A 6,718-nucleotide genomic window follows, 5' to 3' on the forward strand; every position below is an offset into this window, starting at 1 on the left:
GTTCTTCTTCCTGGCACCTCTTTGGCCTTAGGATGATGGTGGAAGACATCAGACACTCCAACCTTACTCCACCTCATTGGGCCATCTCTTTCTGGGAAACACCAAGTTAAATTTTTTAAAATAAACCGAACATGCCCAGAGACATTTTTATTTACCACCTTTGTGATAGCAACTGAGCATATTCCAAAGCATTCCTGTCTGCTATTTAAAATGTCCAAACATTTATACCATGCCCTTGAGCTAAGCATACATAACAAGTGTCTGCCATCTTTCCTTCTTGAACTATGACCTTAGGCTGAGCATGCTCAGAAATGTTGCTCTTCATCAAGCATGCTCAGAAACTAGCCAGCGCTGAAGTGCTTTCCCATGTGACTATATATATGTTTCCCAAATCTCCATAATTTCTTTGAGGAAAGCATTGCTTTAGAAAGAATTCCTTCTCTTTCCTTACCTGCTGCAGGTAGCAAACCGTTCTCTGCTATTTATTTCTTGGCGGTGCTTGTTTTCTAGCCCTGCTTTCCATTGTGCTTGCCCTAGGTGCTTTTCAGGGTACCTTTGGAGATAAAACAGGGATCATGGATAAAGCAGACGTGTTTGTTATCGTGGCTGTTTACTGTGTGGGATCTTTTAACCTGAGGAGATGAGTTCTGTGTTTAGATATACGACTGGAGCAAATTCAGCTAAAAGTAAAACAAATTGGCTTTTACAGGAACTCCATCAGGCTAATGCCTTTACTTCTGGCTTTCTGATGTAGCAGATTGACTGACTGTCCCTTGTGGACCAGCTGTTTTGGCACCGCATCCAAGCAACGGCCTTGGATAGTGTCAGTGTAATGACAAGGTTAAGTTTGCAGAAAAGGCACAGTGTTGGGCTCCAGAATTTGATCCAGCCACAGGGTGACCTGGGAGGATTCAGATCAGAGGAGGGCTGGATGCCAGGATAAAGGAAGGATGTTGTAACCTGGGGATTCATACAGCTGCCTCATCTCAAAGCAGAGTGCTGGCTGCTCTGGGGAGAGGGAAGCACCTGCGGGCTCAGTAACAGGAGCAGAAAGCTGATGTCACTACAGGGAGGACAAAGTAGTAAGAAAAAAAATGTCCTCATGAGCCCAGAAAAAGACACTAGGGCTACACAGGAGGTTTGTTTCAGTTTTTGCTTCATGGAGTTGAGGAGAAGACATTAGAAATAGTTGGGGGAGGGACACACTATTGATTGTAGATAGCTCTGATTTACAACCAAACTGTTTTCCTGAAGAATAAAACTTGTGTGAAGTCAGGGGGTGTATTTTGACTGCTCATTTGTAACCTTCAGGTCTCCATGGAGAAGAATGTGTCCAAAGAGGCTTACCTTCCATTGCACTCCTAACGGAAATGGATAGGTACATCTACAAAACAACTCCTGGACTCAAGTCTCAGGAAACATTGTGTATGAGGGATTGTAAGAGCTTCAGAAGAACAGAGTTTTCTGTGAGATTGTGTCTCCTAGTAATGTCAGAAGCTACAACCATTAAATCTCATCACCATGACTGCATAGACAAAAGCTGAACAAGGACAACCACAACAGGCATGCCAAAGTGGTTGAGGAATGCCCATGAAGCCTCATTCCTACCCAAAGAGCTATAGGTAACTAAGGAATGTTGAGAGTGGGAGAAATTTTCTTCCTTAAAGAAGAGTATACCAGTGAGTTTTCCAGTACCAAATGATCAGCCTTGAAAACATACTGACAAGTGATATTATACAGACTGAACGGGTTGTATTTAGGAACACACACACACACACACACACACACACACACACACAGAGAGAGAGAGAGAGAGAGAGATATCAGAGCCACTTTTAAAATAAAAAGGAAAGGGAAGAAAAGAAAAGAGAATGAAAACCATTTCATCTGGGGTCTCATGGTTCCTGATGGTTGTGGTTTCTGACCGTCATGGCAGGAGTATGGCAGAAGGCAGACAAACACGGTGCTTATAGCTCAGCTAAGAGATTACATGTGATCAATAAGCATGAGGCTGAGAAAGCTAACTATGAATGGAGTGACCTTTGAATCCTCAAAGCTCACCCCTAGTGACTCAGCTCCTCCAACAAAGGCCACACCTCCCAATCCTTCCTAAACAGTTCCTCCAAATGGGACCAATCATTGAACAACCATGAACGTATGACGTTACCACAGAGGCCTTTACTTTATCACAACAAGGAACATTTCTTCTCTTAATAACAAGAAATGTCAAGGTCAGAGGTTAACTTGGGGTTAATGCTATCTTGTTATTCCTTATGGGACAGCGTTGGCATGAACAAGTGACTACCCTGGTTCTAAGTACCACATGGAAAGTGTCCAGTGAAGGACACATGTGCTTTCCTCTCCCCCTTCCTTTTATTTATTTTTTTTTAAAGATAGAGTCTTGCTGTGTAGCCCAGGCTGGTTTCAGTGTTAAGCTCTTTTTAACACTGTATTAACCCTTGAGTGCTGGGATTATGCTCCTGGTTTATCCTATGTTTCACCTAGCTTACCTGATGACCCTCAGCAGGCTTTGGTCTGTGTTTTCAGTGTGCGTGCACATGCGTGTGCATGGGGAAGGGGTTTTACATACTCATCCATAAACAGATTATGCACAACAATACTAAAAAGAGTCAGCCTTGTCAAATGGACACTCAGCGAAAGCATGAGCTAATTTTGAAGGAATAACTGGTAGGAAGGACTGTGGGAGAGAAAACTAAATGGCAATCCTTATGAATGGATGCCTGAGTAGAACACAAGAGACATGAATGTGGACAGGGAAGTATTGGGAACAGAAGGGTACAAAGAGGGAGGGAAGGCAGAGCAATGGAGGAGAAGAGAGGTAAAGTTCCAATCATCACTGGATTTGTATAAAAATGCACAAGGAAATCTTGCTTTGTATGGTGATTAAGATGAATACAAAACAAAGAAAATGTATTATATAGGTTTTAAATGAAAATATTAGAGACATCTACAACAAAATTAACATTTTTTGTATATAAAGAGCTCTTATATAATATCAGGGAAATAAAAGAAAACCTCAGTTTAAAAAAATTCAATAAGCATGAATATGTTATTTATAAACAGATATATGCAAAGGTAAAATGTATGCATTCTCTTGAGTAATAAAATAAGCACAGACAAAAACAAAATAATGACTACTTTGAAAAGGAGCAAACTTCCACTGTGACGCCCCAGGTAGCACTGTAAGACCCTAAGTGAGAATGCCTATCTGCAACACAGCCTCCCAGGTCCCCCTCAGTACCTCAGAACTCCTCACATGTGGGTCCAGAGCCATCAGTACCCACATTTAAGCTCTTCTAGGTAGCTCTCTGCCAAAGGGCTAGTTTGACCATCTGCAAGCACCAGGCCCATTGTATGCTGGTTTGCTGCAGGGAAATCCAGCCTCAGTACCCTCTCACTCAGTGCTAGGTATTGAGCCCTGGCTTCCTGCTTCCTCAGCATCAAGCAGTTTTCCTTCCTAGCTTATCATTTAGGATACAGGGTTTCATTCACATTTGGAATTCTCTTTGCCTGCTCTTAAACTGAGGTGGAAGCAAACCAGCTTCAGGATGTGTCCTGGTCCAGAGGGACAGTTAGTGTTCATGTCCCAGAACCCAGTGTATGTCTCAGCTTAGGCCAGGGACTACTTATGTGCTGGGAATTGACCTTGGACTCCAAACTATTCTGCCAACTTGTCATCTGGAGCCTTTTCATTAGATTTTTAAAGCATATATGTATACTAAGCATATGTATGTATGTGGACGCCAAGAGACAACCTTAGATCTCATCCTTAGAAAGGTTCATTTATCCCCTTTGAGAGAGACTCTCTCATTGACTTTGAAGCTCACCAGTTAGGCTAGACTGGTTGGCCATGGGACTCCAGAGGTCTGTTGACAGCACTAGGATTACAAACATACACCACCACATCTGACACTTTCACATGGGTTTTGTACATAGGACTCTGGTCCTCCTGCTTGGAAGACAACTGAGGCATGTCCCCAGGTGTCATTAGATATTGAGGGATTCTAAGTCAGGAATCAGGAGGATATAGCACGTGGTGTCAAACCCAGACAGCTATATGCTCTTATAAGTAAAGTTTTATTGAGACACAGCAAGCAACTCTTTCTTGCTTACATATTGCCTCTGGTTGCTTTTGAGCTCCAACAGCAGATTTGAGTAGATCCACAGAGGTCTTATGGACCCCAAAGCCTAAAATACTTACTACCTGTCCATGTTAGAAGTGTGCTGACCTCTATCTGAGAAGGAAGAGCAGATAAGAATCCCAAGGTGTATCATGAAGCTATATGCCCAAACTTCTAAATAAATACTAAAGGAAAGCTGGTAAGACAGGATAGAATTGATTGGCTTGAAAATGGCCATTGGAGGAGTACTACTCAGCTATTAAAAACAATGAATTTATGATATTCTTAGGGAAATGGATGGATCTGGAGAATATCATCCTGAGTGAGGTAACCCAATCACAAAAGAACACACATGGTATACACTCTCTGATAAGTGGTTATTAGCCCAGAAGTTTGGAATACACGAAGAACAACTCATAAACCACAAGAAACTCAAGAAGAAGGAAGACCAAAATGTGGACATTTCATTCCTTCTTAAAAGAGGCAACAAAATACCCACAGAAGGAGTTGCAGAGCCTAACTATGGAGCAGAGACTGAAGGAAGGACAATCCAGCCTGATATAGCTCTCTCCTGAGAGGCTCTGACAGTACCTGACTAATACAGAAATAGAGGCTCACAGCTATCCATTGAACTGAGTACAGGATCCCCAATGATGGAGTTAGAGAAAGGACTCAAGGAGCCGAAGGGTTTGCAGCCCCTTAGGACAAACAACAATATGAACTAACTAGTACCCTTAGAGCTCCCAGGGACTCAAGCACCAACTAAGGAGTACACATGGTGGGATTGATTGCTCTGGCAGCATGGGTATAGTAGAGGATTACAAAGTCGATCATCAATGGGAGGAGAGGCCCTTGGCCCTGTGAAGGTTCTATGCCCCAATGTAGGGGAATGCCAGGGCCAATAAGTGGGAGAGGGTGGGGTGGCAAGCAGCGGGGAGGGAGAGGTAACAGGGGTTTGTTCTTGTTTTTTTTTTGTTTTTGTTTTTGTTTTTGTTTTCTTTTTGGAGGGGAAACTGGGAAAGGAGAAATCATATGACATGTAAATAAAGACAATACCTAATAATAAAAAAAGAAAAAAGAAAAGAAAATGGCCATTGGAGGTCAAACTGAATTTTGCATGACTTCTGCTCAGCCCCTGAAATATGTAGGTGCGTCATAGGGGCCTGAGCCGGTGCCATGTCTCACTGGGAAGAAGCAATGTGTTTGCATTCTCAAATGTGAGACATGGAGCCAATCCTCCAAACAGGACTTAAAGTTCCCGCCAGTGATGATTTTGCAATCTGACATATCCATCTATTAGGGCTGCTGCATGGAGCCTCTAGCCTGACCGTAAAACACTCAGCCACAGACCTCCTTGGGTTTCAAACAGGAGCCCAAGAAAGCCCACAAGAGAAACCTGTTTATATAATTTTGGTTTTCTTTAGTAACACACAGCGGATGTTAGACGAATTTTAATCACTTGCTGTAAGGACGGATTTCTGTGGAAACCAAAGAATGACAGAACTAGATGTCCAGAGCTCTGGTTTCATGCCTTTTAATTTTTAACATTGTACGTGTGTGTGTATAGTATTTGTGTGTGTGTGTGTATGATGTGTGTTCAAGCATGACCTCGGGGGTCAGACATTGCCTTCTAAGAGTTCACCATGGCGTGCGTATTCCAAGCCAATTGACAGCCAGCTTCAGGAATTGCTGTCTCTGCCTTCCATCTCTCTGTAGGAACCTTAGGATTAGAGGTGTATACTACCATGCTTGCTATTACCCAGATTTGGGGATTTGAACTTAGTCATTATGTGTCTGTAACAAACACTTTGCACACTGAATGACTTCCCCAGCTCTAGTGTGCATTCTTAACCAGAAATGGAAGAGAGAGAAAAAAAAAAGGCATGTGAGAGACTATTGTTGAGGCCTTCCGGCTTTTGACAGATGCCAAGCACTCTACTTCATGATCTCACTTCCCATATGATGGGAATGATCCTATCTTACTTCCATATGAATGGATAGGAAAGTGAGGCCAGTTCTGTGTTCCCCAAACCTGTCAGGTTAGAGCACTGCTCTGTGGGTGCAGGGATCCCCACTCAGCTCACCTGCCATGGGGCCCAAGGGTTTGCATTTCTCATAGGTTCAAGGTGAGTTCCTGCAGTGGCCTGTTCTCAGCAATCTTGCCAGGTGTTCACATGGGCAGCGATCTCACAATGGCCTTGGCAGGGCCAGTTCTCAAGGCAGGTGTGGATGTGTGATTCTACTCACTTTGAAGTCATTTTTAATAAACTGATGTCCATGAGCTTCTAAAAGAGCACAAAAGTGTTTAACGTACACCCTGGGAGGGAATTAGCCACACGGTCAGCAGACACTACTTCCCAAATGGTATTTTTGGTAATCTTGGGAACTGACATTTGGGTTGTGTATGTATGAGCCACATGAGTCATTGGAACTTTGGCCTAGGAAAATAGACCTACCAGCCTCAAGATAACAGACTCAATGCTTATACAAACTAACTTTTCCCTCTTGGTGTGTGTTTGTGTGTGTGTGTGTGTGTGTGTGTGTGTGTGTGTGTGAGAGAGAGAGAGAGAGAGAGA

The 6,718-nt window shown here is 43.0% G+C and overlaps 1 long non-coding RNA gene across 1 annotated transcript in view; it reads right to left on the minus strand.

Moving 5' to 3' along the window:
- Window positions 1–468: 468 nt before the first annotated feature.
- The window catches only part of LOC116098262, a 25,846-nt gene continuing 19,596 nt past the window's right edge, over window positions 469–6,718 (minus strand). The window contains exon 3 of the long non-coding RNA XR_004121760.1: window positions 469–553. This is a non-coding gene — a long non-coding RNA (uncharacterized LOC116098262). The remainder of the gene's footprint in view (window positions 554–6,718) is intronic.

Source organism: Mastomys coucha, unplaced genomic scaffold, assembly GCF_008632895.1.
Source record: "Mastomys coucha isolate ucsf_1 unplaced genomic scaffold, UCSF_Mcou_1 pScaffold20, whole genome shotgun sequence".
Taxonomy (NCBI): Eukaryota; Metazoa; Chordata; class Mammalia; order Rodentia; family Muridae; genus Mastomys; species Mastomys coucha.